The sequence below is a fragment of the Oncorhynchus gorbuscha genome, linkage group LG09, assembly GCF_021184085.1.
Source record: "Oncorhynchus gorbuscha isolate QuinsamMale2020 ecotype Even-year linkage group LG09, OgorEven_v1.0, whole genome shotgun sequence".
Lineage (NCBI taxonomy): Eukaryota > Metazoa > Chordata > Actinopteri > Salmoniformes > Salmonidae > Oncorhynchus > Oncorhynchus gorbuscha.
Genome location: NC_060181.1, coordinates 90284180 through 90304066, shown reverse-complemented (window position 1 = coordinate 90304066; position 19887 = coordinate 90284180).

Below are 19887 nucleotides of genomic sequence, written 5' to 3'. Positions count from 1 at the left end.
AACCAGATCAGACTCCAGGAGGTACAGAGTGGCAGGCAGGCTCAAGGTCAGGGCAGGCAGAATGGCCAGGCAGGCAGAATGGTCAGGCAGGCTGGTATAGAGTCCAGAACAGGCAAGGGTCAAAACCGGAGGACTAGGAAAAAGGAGAAACGGAAAAGCAGGAAAACGGGAAAAACAGCTGGTGGGCTTGGACATAGAAGACAAACTGGCACAGAGAGACAGGAAGCACAGGGATAAATACACTGGGGAAAACAAGCGACACCTGGAGGGGGTGGAGACAATAATGAGGACAGGTGAAACAGAATCAGGATGTGACAACCCCCTGTATATTGCCCCGCCATTTGTTATTTACTGCTAATCTTTAATTACTTGTTATTCTTATCTCTTACTTTTTTAGAGATTTTCTATAAACTGCATTGTTGGTTTAAGGACTTGTAAGTAAGAATTTGTTGCATTTGGCGCATGTGACAAAATAACATTTGATTTGATTTGATTGCTTCTCTTGACAATATTTGTGTCTGTCTCCCCATGAATGATTACAATGACTGGGTGTGGGCAATAGTTTTATTTACAGCTGCCAAAATGCTAAAATGGTGCTTAGGTGGCAAGCAGTGACACAAGTGTCACAGTGACACAAGTGATGAATTTTCCATGCCATCTCACCCATGTTCTTAAATTGAGTCATCTGCAGTTATACGGAAGTACTGAACAATATTTCTAAGTAGAGGACTTTGGAACATTCACCTTCAATAATAGGTTGATATCATTCTCTCGTGAAATAAATCATATTCTACAGTCATTCAGATGGTTTCAGACATATTTGTATATGGGAAATCAATGCCAAAAATATCATTGGATTAGATCCTAAACATTTCCAAAGTACCATCAATAGTCTGCACACTATTGTGGATGACTCTGGAAACAGTGTTCAGGTGCCCTACTCGGTGCTGAACAATATGGTACTATTGAAATACAATTGCTATCAGCATTATGACTTTGTAATTATAGTTATATTGTAGCCTAAATCTTCTGTATCTGTTCCATGGTTTTCCAAGTATGAGATATTTTCTAAACCTCTGGGAGGCATTTTAATATATTTAAATGGCTGGTAATGTGTGGGAGCTATCAGGTCTAATTACCAGTCACTTGATAGTCCATCTCCTCTACAAAGAAGAGGAGAATGGGAGTAATGGTGTGAACAAAATGCAATTTAGATGTCAGATAAAGCTCTTGGTTAACCACTTACAACAGCTACCCCAGCAGCAGGGGCAAGGCCTTGAACGTTGAAACATAACTGGCCCACATTTATTGATTTCCTCGTTCTGGCTGCTGATAGGATTTACATTTCCGGTCAAAAGTTTTAGAACACCTACTCATTCAAGGGTTTTGCTTATATTTTTTAAAACTATTTTCTACATTGTAGAATAATAGTGAAGACATCAAAACTATGAAAAAACATATATGGAATCATGTAGTAACCAAAAAAGTGTTAAACAAATCAAAATATATTTTATATTTGAGATTCTTCAAATAGCCACCCTTTGCATTGATGACAGCTTTGACATTCTTGGCATTCTCTTAACTAGCTTTTTGAGGTAGTAACCTGGAATGCATTTTAATTAACAGGTGTGCCTTCTTAAAAGTTAATTTGTGGAATTTCTTTCCTTCTTAATGTGTTTGAGCCAATCAGTTGTGTTGTGACAAGGTAGGGGGGTATACAGAAGATAGCCCTATTTGGTGAAAGACCAAGTCCATATTATGGCAAGAACAGCTCAAATAAGCAAAAAGAAAAACGCAGTCCATCATTACTTTAAGACACGAAGGTCAGTCAATACGGAACATTTTAAGAACGTTGAACATTTTTTCAAGTGCAGTCGCAAAAACCATCAAGCACTATGATGACATTGTCTCTCATGAAGACCGCCACAGGAATCGAAGCCCCAGAGGTACCTCTGCTGTACAGAATAAGTTCATTAAAGTTACCAGCCTCAGAAATTGCAGCCGAAATAAATGATTCACAAAGTTCAAGTAACAGACACATCTCAACATCAACTGTTCAGAGGAGACTGTGTGAATAAGGCCTTCATGGTTGAATTGTGAAAAGAAACCACTACTAAAGGATACCAATAATAAGAAGAGACTTGCTTTGGCCAAGAAACACAAGCAATGGACTTTAGACCGGTGGAAATTTGTCCCTTGGTCTGGAGATCTCCACATGCGTATTTCCCACCACAAAGCATGGAGGAGGAGGTGTTGTGGTGTGAGGGTGCTTTGCTAGTGACACTGTCAGTGATTTAATTAGAATTCAAGGCACACTTAACCAGCATGGCTCCCACAGCATTCTGCAATGATAAGCCGTCCCATCTGGTTTGGGCTTAGTGGGACTATAATTTGTTTTTCAACAGGAAATTTACCCAACACACCGCCAACCTGTTTAAGGGCTATTTGACCAACAAGGAGAGTGATGGAGTGCTGCATCAAATGATCTGGCCTCCACAATCCCCTGACCTTAATCAAATTGAGATGGTTTGGGATGAGTTAAACTGCAGAGTGAAGGAAAAGCAGCCAACATGTGTTCAGCATACGTGGGAACTTCTTCAAGACTGTTGGAAAAGCATTCCACGTGAAGCTGGTTGAGAAAATGCCAAGAATGTGGAAGATTTCAGATTTTTTTCTCTATTTGTCCCATTGTTGAGAGCCTACCTTAGAGGGAGAACATGGAGACAGACCATAGTGATAGTGGTGTACCTGCAGTAGAAGACATTTGTGATGTCAGTATTTCCGGTATCGAACGAGCAATAATATATATTGCTTGTTGATATAATATAATAATATCAACAGAGGTGAGTGAACTGCTAACACTGTAGTTTATTTTATGTTGATATATTCTACTCCAACATGCTGATATGACAGAAAATACTGTACAGTACAATGATTTAAAACTACATTACAGTGTATGAAGTGTACTACACATGGAATAATGTGCATCTGTTATTTCTGTGTTATTGCTCTGGGTCTATACTGTAGGTTATTTTATTAAAAGCACATTTCTTGTGTTAGCATTTCCAAAGACTTTGTAATTTATCAAGATTTCACAGCTAATTTTTAAAAATGTTACCTTTATTTAACTAGGCAAGTCAGTTAAGAGCAAATTCTTATTTCCAACGACGGCCTACCGGGGAACAGTGGGTTTTCTTGGTCAGGGGCAGAACAACAGATGTTTACCTTGTCAGCTCTATGATTCTATCTAGCAACCTTTTGGTTACTGGCCCTAACCACTAGACTACCTGCTGGTTACTGGCCCTAACCACTAGACTACCTGCTGGTTACTGGCCCTAACCACTATACTACCTGCTGGTTACTGGCCCTAACCACTAGACTACCTGCTGGTTACTGGCCCTAACCACTAGACTACCTGCTGGTTACTGGCCCTAACCACTAGACTACCTGCCATCCCAGATGTTTACCTTGTGCTCTGGTTACTGGCCCTAACCACTAGACTACCTGCTGGTTACTGTTCCTAACCACTAGACTACCTGCTGGTTACTGGCCCTAACCACTAGACTACCTGCCATCCCAGATGTTTACCTTGTCAGCTCTATGATTCTATCTAGCCACCTTTCGGTTACTGGCCCTAACCACTAGACTACATTTACATTACATTTACATTACATTTAAGTCATTTAGCAGACGCTCTTATCCAGAGCGACTTACAAATTGGTGCATTTACCTTATGACATCCAGTGGAACAACCACTTTACAATAGTGCATCTAAATATTTTAGGGGGGGGGGTGAGAAGGATTACTTTATCCTATCCTAGGTATTCCTTAAAGAGGTGGGGTTTCAGGTGTCTCCGGAAGGTGGTGATTGACTCCGCTGTCCTGGCGTCGTGAGGGAGTTTGTTCCACCATTGGGGAGCCAGAGCAGCGAACAGTTTTGACTGGGCTGAGCGGGAACTGTACTTCCTCAGTGGTAGGGAGGCGAGCAGGCCAGAGGGGGATGAACGCAGTGCCCTTATTTGGGTGTAGGGCCTGATCAGAGCCTGGAGGTACTGAGGTGCCGTTCCCCTCACAGCTCCGTAGGCAAGCACCATGGTCTTGTAGCGGATGCGAGCTTCAACTGGAAGCCAGTGGAGAGAGCGGAGGAGCGGGGTGACGTGAGAGAACTTGGGAAGGTTGAACACTAGACGGGCTGCGGCGTTCTGGATGAGTTGTAGGGGTTTAATGGCACAGGCAGGGAGCCCAGCCAACAACGAGTTGCAGTAATCCAGACGGGAGATGACAAGTGCCTGGATTAGGACCTGCGCCGCTTCCTGTGTGAGGCAGGGTCGTACTCTGCGGATGTTGTAGAGCATGAACCTACAGGAACGGGCCACCGCCTTGATGTTAGTTGAGAACGACAGGGTGTTGTCCAGGATCACGCCAAGGTTCTTAGCGCTCTGGGAGGAGGACACAATGGAGTTGTCAACCGTGATGGCGAGATCATGGAACGGGCAGTCCTTCCCCGGGAGGAAGAGCAGCTCCGTCTTGCTGAAGTTCAGCTTGAGGTGGTGATCCGTCATCCACACTGATATGTCTGCCAGACATGCAGAGATGCGATTCGCCACCTGGTCATCAGAAGGGGGAAAGGAGAAGATTAATTGTGTGTCGTCTGCATAGCAATGATAGGAGAGACCATGTGAGGTTATGACAGAGCCAAGTGACTTGGTGTATAGCGAGAATAGGAGAGGGCCTAGAACAGAGCCCTGGGGGACACCAGTGGTGAGAGCGCGTGGTGAGGAGACAGATTCTCGCCACGCCACCTGGTAGGAGCGACCTGTCAGGTAGGACGCAATCCAAGCCTGGGCCGCGCCGGAGATGCCCAACTCGGAGAGGGTGGAGAGGAGGATCTGATGGTTCACAGTATCGAAGGCAGCCGATAGGTCTAGAAGGATGAGAGCAGAGGAGAGAGAGTTAGCTTTAGCGGTGCGGAGCGCCTCCGTGATACAGAGAAGAGCAGTCTCAGTTGAATGACTACCTGCTGGTTACTGGCCCTAACCACTAGACTACCTGCTGGTTACTGGCCCTAACCACTAGACTACCTGCCACCCCAGATGCTTTTTTTGCTCCACAGTCTCCACAGCTGTTGCAATATTCAAACAGGATAGTGCAACACCTTAGAGTGTGGAAAAGCACATGACTGTTTATGTCTGCGTTACAGTATATTTGTCATGTAGACTTAACAAGGACCTGCCATGTGATTTCTACCTTTGACAATTGAGACAGTCATGCTTTGAAAAAAGGTTCACCCAGCCCAGCAGCCAGTCTCTGCTGCAACCTAAGTGACACCCTGAGCTTTGTGAACTTACTGGCTTTCCATGGCCTCATTGATTTTGCTCCCATGTTACAGATAATTGCTAGGTGCTGCGAAATCCTATCCTCCCAGAGATGTAGCAGTGAGGTGTTGTAGTGTGTTGAGAGGCTATCTGATATTGGGAAGATGATAGCGCCTTAATCTTATTTGACTGTGACAGACTTATGGGTTTCACTGCTAGGCGTAGAGAGAGCAGCAGCTCTCAACTGTTTCTCCATTCAGTAGTAATACATTAGAATGGAGATGTTGTAGATAGTTTATGATGCAGTTAAAATTGTATTGAATTCATTAATTAACCTTGTTTTCTTAGAGAAAAGTCCAACTTACAAATGCTTTATATAGCATACATAAAGGCTTCATAAGAACTACACAAATCATAACTTAACAAATCATTTATAAGCGTATGTCATACTATATAAATGGTGTATTAACATGCATAGTGTGTTATGTCACATTTGGCAATTCCCCCTACAGTGGTAATGGTTATGTCCCCCTACAGTGGTAATGGTTATGTCCCCCTACAGTGGTAATGGTTATGTCCCCCTACAGTGGTAATGGTTATGTCCCCCTACAGTGTGTAATGGTTATGTCCCCCTACAGTGGTAATGGTTATGTCCCCCTACAGTGGTAATGGTTATGTCCCCCTACAGTGGTAATGGTTATGTCCCCCTACAGTGGTAATGGTTACAGTGGTAATGGTTATGTCCCCCTACAGTGGTAATGGTTATGTCCCCTACAGTGGTAATGGTCCCCTACAGTGGTAATGGTTATGTCCCCCTACAGTGGTAATGGTTATGTCCCCTACAGTGGTAATGGTTATGTCCCCCTACAGTGGTAATGGTTATGTCCCCTACAGTGGTAATGGTTATGTCCCCCCCCTACAGTGGTAATGGTTATGTCCCCCTACAGTGGTAATGGTTATGTCCCCCTACAGTGGTAATGGTTATGTCCCCCTACAGTGGTAATGGTTATGTCCCCCTACAGTGGTAATGGTTATGTCCCCCTACAGTGGTAATGGTTATGTCCCCCTACAGTGGTAATGGTTATGTCCCCCTACAGTGGTAATGGTTATGTCCCCTACAGTGGTAATGGTTATGTCCCCTACAGTGGTAATGGTTATGTCCCCCTACAGTGGTAATGGTTATGTCCCCCTACAGTGGTAATGGTTATGTCCCCCTACAGTGGTAATGGTTATGTCCCCCTACAGTGGTAATGGTTATGTCCCCCTACAGTGGTAATGGTTATGTCCCCCTACAGTGTGTAATGGTTATGTCCCCCTACAGTGTGTAATGACGTTCGTCTGTTGAAGAAAGAGAGTCGGACAGAAATGCGGGGCGATTCTCAATCAGAGTCAGGTGCTTATCGTTGTCTCTGATTGGGAACCGTATTTAGGGAGCCATAGTTTCGCTTTGTATTTCATGGGTGATTGTTCCTGTCTTTGTGTAGTATTCACCAGACAGGCTGTAATTAGTTTCACATTCCATTTGTTGTTTTTGTATTTCAGTTATTTCATGTACCGTGATTCTTTCATTAAAGTCATGAGTAACCAACACGCTGCATTTCGGTCCGACTCTCTTCTTTCAACAGACGAACGCCGTTACAGTAATATTTAATATATATGTTATATTTGATTATATATTCAAATATATTAATATATTTATGATTATTAGTTATTATATATGTTATATTATATTATATTGTATTATATATTCCAATATATTCATATATTAATGAGTACTATTTATTACACGTTATATTATATATTCCAATATATTCATCTATTAATGAGAAATATTTATTATACATGTTATATTATATATTCCAACACATTAATATATTAATGAGTAATATTTATTATATATGTTATATTATATTCCAACATATTCATATATTAATGAGAATATTTATTATATGTTAAATTATATATTCCAATATATTAATGAGTAATATTTATTATATGTTAAATTATATATTATATATTCAAATATATTCATGAGTAATATGTATTATATATGTTATATTATATTATATATTCCAACATATTCATATATTAATGAGACTATTTATTATATGTTAAATTATATATTCCAATATATTAATGAGTAATATTTATTATATGTTAAATTATATTATATATTCAAATATATTAATGAGTAATATGTATTATATATGTTATATTATATTATATATTCCAACATATTCATATATTAATGAGTCCTATTTATTGTATACGTTATGTGATATTATATATTCAAACATTGTAACGGCGTTCTTCGTTTGTGGAAAGAGAGTCGGACCGAAATGCAGCGTAGTTGTTACTCATGTTCTTTAATGAATGAAATGACGATACATGCAATAACTAAACAAATACAAAAACAACAAACGGAACGTGAAACCTAATTACAGCCTATCTGGTGAAACTACACAGAGACAGGAACAATCACCCACAAAATACAAAGCGAAACTCAGGCTACCTAAATACGGTTCCCAATCAGAGACAACGAGAATCACCTGACTCTGATTGAGAACCGCCTCAGGCAGCCAAGCCCATACAACACCCCTACTCAGCCGTAATCCCAATAATACAAAAACCCCAATAAGAAATACAACAACATAAACCCATGTCACACCCTGGCCTGACCAAATAATAAAGAAAACACAAAATACTAAGACCAAGGCGTGACAAACATTTTAATATATTAATTAGTAATATTTATTATACATGTTAAATTATATTATATATTCCAATATATTTATATATTAATGAGAAATAATCTTAAAATTATGAAGATTTCACTCTGATTGGGAAACTTATAATCATTCACTTTTCATATTGTGTAATAAATCCCGCTATTAACTTGACAGATCTGGCTAATACATTTATATCCTTTTAGTACAGCGTTTGGTTTCTTCCAGAGCTACAGTTGTTATATTAATATTAATATAATTTCTGCATGGTGCTACTCTCATCGTTTTATGCAAATCACTGCACCCGTTGCTTGTTCTGCGTCATAACCTCTGACAGCTACTGATGAGAAAATCACTCCCTTCTCTCTTACTGTATGATGATGTACTGCCTCACTGGGAAAGACTCCTTATCTGTTGATTGGTAGACATTCTCAAGTCTGTCACATAGCTACATAGAAGGCATTTCAGTGTGCTTGCTGACTATTGTACGGGTACTAGTGTACCAACCATGTGTATTTTAGGCCGTTTATGGCGTTTCTCTTATGGCTTAAGAGTGTGGTTGATCATTCTGAATTTTGGAACCTAGTGTGACAACCATGCTAGCTGGTACAGTATTTTGTATGGCGGAAAGCAGCTGATGATTTAGGCTATACTTCCCACACACTGGCATTTTTTTCAAGTCTCAAACCATCCATGATCGTCACCATGGCGATGACCATGGTGCATACTGACCTGACCTTTTGCATGTAGGCTAGCAATGAATTAAGGCCTACAGAAAGATCAGCAGGGTTGCCTCATGTGGGGTGGCCCCCAAAGCATCCTGGATATAAATGGTGTGCGTTGTGGTCTCTGTGTCGTTGAAAGAGAACCCAGTGATGCAGTTCACTGTGGCCCAGGGGCCAGTGGCAGGACACAACTGGATGGCTTCATGTCAGGTATTCATGTCACAGGGGGAAAGACATTTTTGACCTCGGCCTAGGCCATGTGTTTATCCTTAACTTTATACTAATGAAAAAAGGGAAGGGGCGTACGTAGAAGTATTATATATGATGTCATGTGTTGTTATGGCACTCTCTGAGGTAAAATATACAGATGTCCAACAATTGGTGATTCCTAGCCTGTACCTACCTACCCATTCAACATCTTGATCATACAGTAACTGATCAGCGCTCATAGACCGCAGTCCAAAACCGACCTGACAGCCGATCTGTTATGTAATTGAAATGGTATTCGCTTGCAGAGAGGGGCATTTCCATCTAGAAGGATCCATGAGCACCAACATCAGAAGTTCATAGGAGCATATCAAAATTGGGCGTCAAATGAATAGCTAAGTGTCAATATTTTTCAACCATTTTCCATCCCAAAAAATGTGAATAAGCAAAGGCTTTGATTTCTGGTAAAACAGATAGAAAAGGGGTTTTAGACAACATTGACTAGAAAACGTAGCTGTCACGACTTCCGCCGAAGTCGGTTCCTTTCCTTGTTCGGGCAGCGTTCGGCGTCACCGCATTTCTAGCATTCGCTGCTCCATTTTTCATATATCCATTTGTTTTGTCTTGTTCCCTGCACACCTGGTTTTCATTTCCCAATCAATCCATATGTATTTATTCCTCTGTTCCCCATCATGTCTTTGTGTAGGATTGTTTGTGTTACGTGTATTTTGATATTGTGGATATTGTTACTCGCATTACTTTTTGTCTATGTTCCGTGTTTTGGGCATATTTTATATTACTTTGTGCTGTCATTTTGACCGGAATAAAAAGTGTGCCTGTTCACTACACTCTGCTCTCCTGCACCTGACTTTGCCTCCAATAAACAATCCTAACAGTAGCTGGGGATTTTAACAAAGCAAATTTGAGGAAAACGCAACCGAAGTTCAATCAACACATTGACTGAAGTACTCGCTGTCATGTCGTGTGTGTAGGTGGCAGGGAAGTCAGGCGCAGGAGAATCAAACTTGGTATAATGGAGTAGTTTAATAACGTAACACATAAACTCCAAAACCAAAGTACATCATAAAATAAACGTGGGTACAAGAACCCGTCTAGCACCAATTCATAAAACACAAGCATAACAATAAACAATCTCTGACAAGGACATGAGGGGAAACAGAGGGTTAAATACACAACAATTAATGAATGGGATTGGAAACAGGTGTGTAGGAAGACAAGACAAAACCAATGGAAAATGAATCATGATCAATGATGGCTAGAAGACCGGTGACGTCGACCGCCGAGCACCGCCCGAACATGGAGAGTCATTGACTTCGGCAGAAGTCATGACACTCGCTTTAGGTAAAACACTTTGGTAAAACACTTGCTCCTCCCTTCCTATAGGCAGAAAGTCAAACAGGAAGTACCCGTGCTAGGGTCTATTCAACGTTGGTCTGACCAATCGGAATCCATGCCTCAAGTTCATCAGGAAGTGTATAGAGGATGTTGTTCCCACTGTCATGACGTAGGTTTATGACAGTCATAAATACCTCTTTCCCCCTTTTTCCTCTCTCTACCCTACTGATGTTACATTTGCAAACCCCTTGGTTAACATAGAGATTCTAGGAACATCAGAAGGTGGGGGGAAATGAACTATATTCTGGTAATCCGACCAATTGAACATATGCAGTGGTACTTAATGAATAGGATGTCAGTTAAGATGACAAACTCTACAGTGGAAAGTCTACACATCAGAGTTATCGGATTCACATGGAATTGTTGTTCAATTTAAATGTTTGAATATGAAATTATTCGTGATCCGAACACTAGTCACTTTAATAATGTTTACATACTACTTTACTAATTTCATATGTATATACTGTATTCTATACAGTATTTTAGTCAATGCCACTTTTTACTTTTATATTTGTATGTATTGTTGTGAATTGTTAGATACTACTGCACTGTTGGGGCTAGGAACACAAGCATTTCACTACACCCACAATAACATCTGCTAAATATGTGTATTTGGCCAATAAAATTGGATTTGATTTGACTAGAAAAGGACTCGAGTAAAAGAGAATGTAACTCAGTAAAATCAGTATCTGGTTTTAAATGTACTTAAGTATAGTGGTGGAAAAAGTACTGAATTGTCATACTTGAGTATGGGGTATTTGTGTTTATTGATTCTGCCAGATCAAAAGAAGGGATGACAACACATTATGGTTGTGAATTGGACCATATTGTTGTCCTCGCTGAGCATTTGAAATGTAGAAATGTAGAGTACTTTTGGGTGTCAGGTAAAATGTATGCAGTAAAAAGTACATTATTTTCTTTAAGAATGTAGTGAAGTAAAAGTAAAAGTAAAAAATATAAATAGTAAAGTACAGATACACAAAACATTACTTAAGTAGTACTTTAAAGTAATTTTACTTAGCTTACACCACTGCGTATTTGCCTTTAGTAAGTTTAAGAAATATTGCCTTGTGCCTTGTAATTCCGTTAACAAAAACCCCACATATCTTTAAGATATTTTCAAACTTCTCCCTCACGAGGAGGGAGGATAATGAAAGTTCACAGAAGTAACAAGGTAGAACTACCAATTAGTTAGTGTTTTTACTGATTTCAAGTTCGTTTATGAATTACTAAGTGATTAAAACATGTAATTCTGTTAGCAAATTGGTAACGCAATTATCGCAAAATAATTGGCTACAATGGAAGATCCTAGTAGTCACAACCCACAGTTGGGTCACCTACCCCTTGCCCTCCTTTCCACAGGCATACTATTGGTTTCAGCACATAACACATTTTTTGGTCTTTCTGTCAGCGGCGCAACTTTGGTTTTAGAAAAGGGAGCGGGGGCGTAACTTTGGTTTTAGAAAAAGGAGCGGGGGCGTAACTTTGGTTTTAGAAAAGGGAGGGGGCGTAACTTTGGTTTTAGAAAAGGGAGCGGGGGCGTAACTTTGGTTTTAGAAAAGGGAAACTTTGGTTTTAGAAAAGGGAGGGGGCGTAACTTTGGTTTTAGAAAAGGGAGCGGGGCGTAACTTTGGTTTTAGAAAAGGGAGCGGGGCGTAACTTTGGTTTTAGAAAAGGGAGCGGGGGCATAACTTTGGTTTTAGAAAAGGGAGCGGGGGCATAACTTTGGTTTTAGAAAAGGGAGGGGGCGTAACTTTGTTTTTAGAAAAGGGAGGGGGGCGTAACTTTGGTTTTAGAAAAAGGAGCGGGGCGTAACTTTGGTTTTAGAAAAGGGAGCGGGGGCGTAACTTTGGTTTTAGAAAAGGGAGCGGGGCGTAACTTTGGTTTTAGAAAAGGGAGCGGGGGCATAACTTTGGTTTTAGAAAAGGGAGGGGGCGTAACTTTGGTTTTAGAAAAGGGAGGGGGCGTAACTTTGGTTTTAGAAAAAGGAGCGGGGCGTAACTTTGGTTTTAGAAAAGGGAGCGGGGCGTAACTTTGGTTTTAGAAAAAGGAGCGGGGGCGTAACTTTGGTTTTAGAAAAGGGAGGGGGGCGTAACTTTGGTTTTAGAAAAGGGAGCGGGGGCGTAACTTTGGTTTTAGAAAAGGGAGCGGGGGCGTAACTTTGGTTTTAGAAAAGGGAGCGGGGGCGTAACTTTGGTTTTAGAAAAGGGAGCGGGGGCGTAACTTTATTTGTATTATAATTTTTTATCCAGTTTTATAAACACTGCAAATAGCCTACCCGACCACTCGGAGGCATCCGCATGGTCTTAAAGCACATCCTTGCCTTGTTATTTTAATCACATTCCACTGATAAAACTGGGGGGGGGACAAAAAATGCTATTTCAGAATGTGGAGGGGACATGGGGCAGCAGGGTAGCCTAGTGGTTGGAGCGTTGGACTAGTAACCGAATGGTTGCAAGTTCAAATCCGCAACCTGACAGGTATAAAAATCTGTCGTTCTGCCCCTGAACAGGTAGTTAACCCACTGTTCCTAAGCCGTCATTGAAAATAAGAATTTGTTCTTAACTGACTTGCCTAGTTAAATAAAGGTAAAACAAATACATAAAATACATAAATACATATTCCCCACGTCTACCTTTGACTCATTCCTCTCTGCCTCCTTTCCACTCCTCTCCTCTTTTGACCTCACCCTCTCACCTTCCCCCCCTACTCACAAGGCAGGCAATACGCTCGACCTCATCTTTACTAGATGCTGTTCTTCCACTAACCTCATTGCAACTCCCCTCCAAGTCTCCGACCACTACCTTGTATCCTTTTCCCTCTCGCTCTCATCCAACACTTCCCACACTGCCCCTACTCGGATGGTATCGCGCCGTCCCAACCTTCGCTCTCTCTCCCCCGCTACTCTCTCCTCTTCCATCCTATCATCTCTTCCCTCTGCTCAAACCTTCTCCAACCTATCTCCTGATTCTGCCTCCTCAACCCTCCTCTCCTCCCTTTCTGCATCCTTTGACTCTCTATGTCCCCTATCTTCCAGGCCGGCTCGGTCCTCCCCTCCCGCTCCGTGGCTTGACGACTCAATGCGAGCTCACAGAACAGGGCTCCGGAAGGCCGAGCGGAAATGGAGGAAAACTCGCCTCCCTGCGGACCTGGCATCCTTTCACTCCCTCCTCTCTACATTTTCCTCCTCTGTCTCTGCTGCTAAAGCCACTTTCTACCACTCTAAATTCCAAGCATCTGCCTCTAACCCTAGGAAGCTCTTTGCCACATTCTCCTCCCTCCTGAATCCTCCTCCCCCTCCCCCCTCCTCCCTCTCTGCAGATGACTTCGTCAACCATTTTGAAAAGAAGATCGACGACATCCGATCCTCGTTTGCTAAGTCAAACAACACCGCTGGTTCTGCTCACACTGCCCTACCCTGTGCTCTGACCTCTTTCTCCCCTCTCTCTCCAGATGAAATCTCGCGTCTTGTGACGGCCGGCCGCCCAACAACCTGCCCGCTCGACCCTATCCCCTCCTCTCTTCTCCAGACCATTTCCGGAGACCTTCTCCCTTACCTCACCTCGCTCATCAACTTATCCCTGACCGCTGGCTACGTCCCTTCCGTCTTCAAGAGAGCGAGAGTTGCACCCCTTCTGAAAAAACCTACACTCGATCCCTCCGATGTCAACAACTACAGACCAGTATCCCTTCTTTCTTTTCTCTCCAAAACTCTTGAACGTGCCGTCCTTGGTCAGCTCTCCCGCTATCTCTCTCAGAATGACCTTCTTGATCCAAATCAGTCAGGTTTCAAGACTAGTCATTCAACTGAGACTGCTCTTCTCTGTATCACGGAGGCGCTCCGCACCGCTAAAGCTAACTCTCTCTCCTCTGCTCTCATCCTTCTAGACCTATCGGCTGCCTTCGATACTGTGAACCATCAGATCCTCCTCTCCACCCTCTCCGAGTTGGGCATCTCCGGCGCGGCCCACGCTTGGATTGCGTCCTACCTGACAGGTCGCTCCTACCAGGTGGCGTGGCGAGAATCTGTCTCCTCACCACGCGCTCTCACCACTGGTGTCCCCCAGGGCTCTGTTCTAGGCCCTCTCCTATTCTCGCTATACACCAAGTCACTTGGCTCTGTCATAACCTCACATGGTCTCTCCTATCATTGCTATGCAGACGACACACAATTAATCTTCTCCTTTCCCCCTTCTGATGACCAGGTGGCGAATCGCATCTCTGCATGTCTGGCAGACATATCAGTGTGGATGACGGATCACCACCTCAAGCTGAACTTCGGCAAGACGGAGCTGCTCTTCCTCCCGGGGAAGGACTGCCCGTTCCATGATCTCGCCATCACGGTTGACAACTCCATTGTGTCCTCCTCCCAGAGCGCTAAGAACCTTGGCGTGATCCTGGACAACAAACTGTCGTTCTCAACTAACATCAAGGCGGTGGCCCGTTCCTGTAGGTTCATGCTCTACAACATCCGCAGAGTACGACCCTGCCTCACACAGGAAGCGGCGCAGGTCCTAATCCAGGCACTTGTCATCTCCCGTCTGGATTACTGCAACTCGCTGTTGGCTGGGCTCCCTGCCTGTGCCATTAAACCCCTACAACTCATCCAGAACGCCGCAGCCCGTCTAGTGTTCAACCCTCCCAAGTTCTCTCACGTCACCCCGCTCCTCCGCTCTCTCCACTGGCTTCCAGTTGAAGCTCGCATCCGCTACAAGACCATGGTGCTTGCCTACGGAGCTGTGAGGGGAACGGCACCTCAGTACCTCCAGGCTCTGATCAGGCCCTACACCCAAATAAGGGCACTGCGTTCATCCACCTCTGGCCTGCTCGCCTCCCTACCACTGAGGAAGTACAGTTCCCGCTCAGCTCAGTCAAAACTGTTCGCTGCTCTGGCTCCCCAATGGTGGAACAAACTCCCTCACGACGCCAGGACAGCGGAGTCAATCACCACCTTCCGGAGACACCTGAAACCCCACCTCTTTAAGGAATACCTAGGATAGGATAAAGTAATCCTTCTCACCCCCTCCCCCCTTAAAATATTTAGATGCACTATTGTAAAGTGGTTGTTCCACTGGATGTCATAAGGTGAATGCACCAATTTGTAAGTCGCTCTGGATAAGAGCGTCTGCTAAATGACTTAAATGTAAATGTTATGGTCTAATGGTCTAATGTTGTTATGATCTAATGTTTTTATGGTCTAATGTTGTTATGGTCTAATGGTCTAATGTTGTTATGGTCTAATGTTGTTATGGTCTAATGTTGTTATGGTCTAATGTTGTTATGGTCTAATGGTCTAATGCTGTTATGATCTAATGGTCTAATGCTGTTATGATCTAATGTTGTTACGATCTAATGTTGTTATGATCTAATTGTCTAATGTTGTTATGGTCTAATGGTCTAATGTTGTTATGATCTAATGGTCTAATGTTGTTATGGTCTAATGTTGTTATGGTCTAATGTTGTTATGGTCTAATGGTCTAATGTTGTTATGATCTAATGTTGTTATGATCTAATGTTGTTATGATCTAATGGTCTAATGCTGTTATGGTCTAATGGTCTAATGTTGTTATGGTCTAATGTTGTTATGGTCTAATGGTCTAATGTTGTTATCGTAGAATGTATGCACACATGACTGTAAGTCGCTTTGGATAAAAGCGTCTGCTAAATGGCATATATTATATTATTATTATTATTATAAAAAATGAATAAAAAATGTCCCCTCCATCATGAGTGATAGTGAGTGATAGTGAGTGATCATGAGTGATCTGGTGGTCAAAGTAAGACTGTGATAACAGTCTGGACAACCCCTCACTCTCCTTCTCTCTCTCCGCCACTCTCTCTCGCACTCTCTCCAATTAATGTCACCTCTCCTGGCTCTTACCAACTATGACACCTATCACCTGCCTTCTTTCCATTTACTGTAACAAGCATCCTCACCCAATGAACACCAACTGACAAAAGACATCCATAGATGTTGATAAGAAGTTGAAATTTGGTCACTCCGAGTAGAGTAGAGTAGAGTAGAGTAGAGTAGAGTAGAGTAGAGCACAGTACAGAACAGCAAGGTACAACACACTACACTACAGGACACTGCAATATACTACAATACACTACAGTACAGAACAATACAGTACACTACAGAACACTGCAGTACAGAACAGTAGAATTCAGTAAAGTACAGTAGAGCACACTAGAGTACTGTATAATGCACTGTATTTTATCTTACTGTACTGTACTGCATGTACTGTACTGTGCTGTACTGTTATGTTCAAACTGGTGAAATATAGATGTCTATGATTGTTTCAGAGTCGGTCTGGTACCGAACAACCAAAAGTGGTCTTGTTTCGTGGCGGAGCTCATGACAATAAGAGCTAGTGTAACAGTATCATTTTAAACCGTCCCCTCGCCCATACCCGGGCGCGAACCAGGGACCTTCTGCACACATCAACAACAGTCACCCACGAAGCATCGTTACCCATCGCTCCACAAAAGCAGCGGCCCTTGCAGAGCAAGGGGAACTACTACTTCAAGGTCTCAGAGCAAGCGACGTAACCGATTGAAACGCTATTTAGCGCACACCGCTAACTAAGCTAGCCGTTTCACATCCGTTACACTAGTGTGTAGAATAATAGCTAACTAAGATAGCCGTTTCACATCCGTTACACTAGTGTGTAGAATAATAGCTAACTAAGCTAGCCGTTTCACATCCGTTACACTAGTGTGTAGAATAATAGCTAACTAAGCTAGCCGTTTCACATCCGTTACACTAGTGTGTAGAATAATAGCTAACTAAGCTAGCCGTTTCACATCCGTTACACTAGTGTGTAGAATAATAGCTAACTAAGCTAGCCGTTTCACATCCGTTACACTAGTGTGTAGAATAATAGCTAACTAAGCTAGCCGTTTCACATCCGTTACACTAGTGTGTAGAATAATACCGCTAACTAAGCTAGCCGTTTCACATCCGTTACACTAGTGTGTAGAATAATACCGCTAACTAAGCTAGCCGTTTCACATCCGTTACACTAGTGTGTAGAATAATACCGCTAACTAAGCTAGCCGTTTCACATCCGTTACACTAGTGTGTAGAATAATACCGCTAACTAAGCTAGCCGTTTCACATCCGTTACACTAGTGTGTAGAATAATACCGCTAACTAAGCTAGCCGTTTCACATCCGTTACACTAGTGTGTAGAATAATACCGCTAACTAAGCTAGCCGTTTCACATCCGTTACACTAGTGTGTAGAATAATACCGCTAACTAAGCTAGCCGTTTCACATCCGTTACACTAGTGTGTAGAATAATACCGCTAACTAAGCTAGCCGTTTCACATCCGTTACACTAGTGTGTAGAATAATACCGCTAACTAAGCTAGCCGTTTCACATCCGTTACACTAGTGTGTAGAATAATAGCCAAATATGCAAAAGAAGGATATTGCATATTTCTACCTTTGTGTACATATTCAGGATACACCACCATGAAGAGAATGATACTCAAATCCATATTTCTACCTTTGTGTACCTATTCAGGATACACCACCATGAAGAGAATGATACTCAAATCCATATTTCTACCTTTGTGTACCTTATTCAGGATACACCACCATGAAGAGAATGATACTCAAATCCATAATTCTACATTTCTTTATAGTACAGATCAGGGACCCGCGATTAAATTCCGTTGCCATAATTCCATGATGTAAATATACTTCATTTTCTGTAGTTCATTAACCAAAATAAATATTTTTACACTAAATGTGTCATGTTTTAGCTGACACCGTGTTCTTCCTATACTGTATATTTGAATCTTAATTTGTAGCAGATAGTTAACCGTTTTTGGACAACAGTGTCGCATAAAAACCAGAGGGAGATTTAACCGTAATTCTGTTACCAAATTTTGCATCTGCACAGTTCTTCCAGTACATGTGTTTTTGTGAACATGCCTGTATAAATTAATCAAAGTAGTCCTTGTGCATTGAGTTGTATGTTGCTAAACTTTGTAATGAATGTTTTTTGTTTGGCATACATTTTAAAGTGAGAAATCTGAGTAAAATTGTTATCCCTTACTGTGGAATTGGCCAGAGGAAAAACACACACTCTTCACTTCATAACACATGCTTCTTCTAATGGAGGACTGCTTCACTTCATAACTAATGGAGAACTGCTTCACTTCATAACTAAGTGGACGACTGATTGACTTCATAACTTTATTTATTTAACTAGGCAAGTTAGTTATTTTCAATGATGGCCTAGGAATATCGTATCTATAGCACCAAGCTAGCAACTCCCTCATTACTCTCCACTCCACTTTCCCCATTAACTCCTTCACAGTCTCTGCTTCGCTCACCTCTAACACCGGCTCTGGTTCTGGTATCCTCCTTGGCTCCTCACGATAAACAAGGAGAGTTGGATCAGGTCTATCTCCTGACTCAGCCATACTCTCCCTGAGCCCCCCCCCCCCCCCCCCAATACATTTTTTGGTGTGACTCGGGACAGCTCGGGACAGAGGGGCAGCTCGGGACAGAGGGGCAGCTCGGGACAGAGGAGCAGCTCGGGACAGAGGAGCAGCTCGGGACAGAGGGGCATCTCGGGACAGAAGCAGCCCGGGACTGAGGGGAAGCCCAGTACTGAGAGGAAGCCCAGTACTGAGAGGAAGCCCAGTACTGAGAGGAAGCCCAGTACTGAGATGAAGCTCAGGCAGGTAGTAGGCTCCTGGCTGGCTGGCGGAACTGGAAGATTCTGGTTGACTAGCAGACCTGGAAGAGACTGGTTGACTGGCAGATCTGGAAGAGACTGGTTGACTGGCAGATCTGGAAGAGACTGGTTGTCTGGCAGATCTGGAAGAGACTGGTTGACTGGCAGATCTGGAAGAGGCTGGTTGTCTGGCAGATCTGGAAGAGACTGGTTGTCTGGCAGATCTGGAAGAGACTGGTTGACTGGCAGATCTGGAAGAGGCTGGTTGTCTGGCAGATCTGGAAGAGACTGGTTGTCTGGCAGATCTGGAAGAGACTGGTTGACTGGCAGATCTGGAAGAGGCTGGTTGTCTGGCAGATCTAGAAGATCAAGGCTGACTGGCGGATCTAGCTGTTCTATGCAGACTGACATCTCCTTGCAGACTGGCAACTCTTTGCAGACTGACAGCTCTTTGCAGACTGACAGCTCTGGCTGCTTCATGCAGACTGACAGCTCTGGCTGCTTCGAACAGACTGACAGCTTTGACTGCTCCATGCAGGCTGACAGCTCTGGCTGCTTCATACAGACTGACAGCTCTGACTGCTCCATGCAGGCTGACAGCTCTGACTGCTCCATGCAGGCTGGCAGCACCTTGCAGACTGGCAGCTCCTTGCAGACTGGCAGCTCTGGCTGCTTCATGCAGACTGACAGCTCTGGCTGCTTCATGCAAACTGACAGCTCTGGCTGCTTCATGCAGACTGACAGCTCTGGCTGCTTCATACAGGCTGACAGCTCTGACTGCTCCATGCAGGCTGGCAGCACC